We start from the raw sequence: 1072 nt of genomic DNA on the forward strand, positions 1-1072 counted from the left end.
GCGAGGTGCGCGCCCGCGTCCCCACCAGCTGCCGTGCGTCACCGCCGTTCCTTTGCGCCACGTGCAATGTGTCACAGCCTTCTCCCTTTCATTTCCTAATGTTCCCTCAGCCTGAAACCCATCAACCAGGGCTGAGAAAAAATATTTGCCGAGGAAGCCAAAGCAGAAGTAAGCAAAGCTGTTCCTTTGGCTGAATTCCTCCAGCTCGTCGTGTCCCGCCACTTCGTATGAGCCAGAGGAGCCCGCTCCTGCCTTGCGCACCCGAGCGACGGGGCGAGGGCAGCAGTGACAGCAGTCGCCTTTTTCGCCTTCGCTGGCGGAGAACATCACATCCCTGCTTTGGAAACGAAAGGGTGCCTCCATTGCAACGCCAGAGGAATCATGGCTCTGGAATAAATCCTCTGATATTTATTGCTTTGGGTGTCTGAGAAATAAAATGTTGTCATCCCTTTCCCTTCTTTACATGTGACCCCCAAAAGTAGGCTCCACCACCTCCCTCTCCTCCTGGAGAAAATGACTAAGTTGAAACAGAGCTGATCTTGAAAGCAAAACAGAAAATCAGGGGCTGGCCCATCAGGAATTGTGAAGGAAATACCTGCTGGTGCCAAGCCTGAGCCAGGGGACGGTTCGGAAAGCGTCGCCCTGGGTTTTCCAGGCCAGCCCTCTCCACGGAGCCTTCCTCCCCCAGGAAGCCCCCACCCTGCGCCGCGCGAGGCAGGGCTCGCCTGGCGTGGCCGTGCTGAGGACGGCGTGGTGCCGCGGCGCGGGGTCGGTACCTCTCTGCCCAGCCCCGGGAAAGGGGGCGAGAGCAGGCTGTGCAAGTGGGGAGTGCGGCGTGCGCAGGGAGCGCCCCGACACTGCATAAGCCCACCCGTGGGTTGGATGGCAGGAACTGGAGAGGGGGGAAGCGAGCGGGGGGAAAGTCCATGTACAGAAGGGAAGAGCCATCCGAAGCAGTTCTGGAGCCCGCGGCCGATCCGCCTGGAGCAGGGAGCTGAGAGGGCATCTGAGGCGGCGGCAGCACAGTTCTGCTAACGAGGATCCTGAAAACGAGTGGCCACGTGTGCTGGCC

The sequence above is a fragment of the Egretta garzetta genome, unplaced genomic scaffold, assembly GCF_000687185.1.
Source record: "Egretta garzetta isolate BGI_Z169 unplaced genomic scaffold, ASM68718v1 scaffold347, whole genome shotgun sequence".
Lineage (NCBI taxonomy): Eukaryota > Metazoa > Chordata > Aves > Pelecaniformes > Ardeidae > Egretta > Egretta garzetta.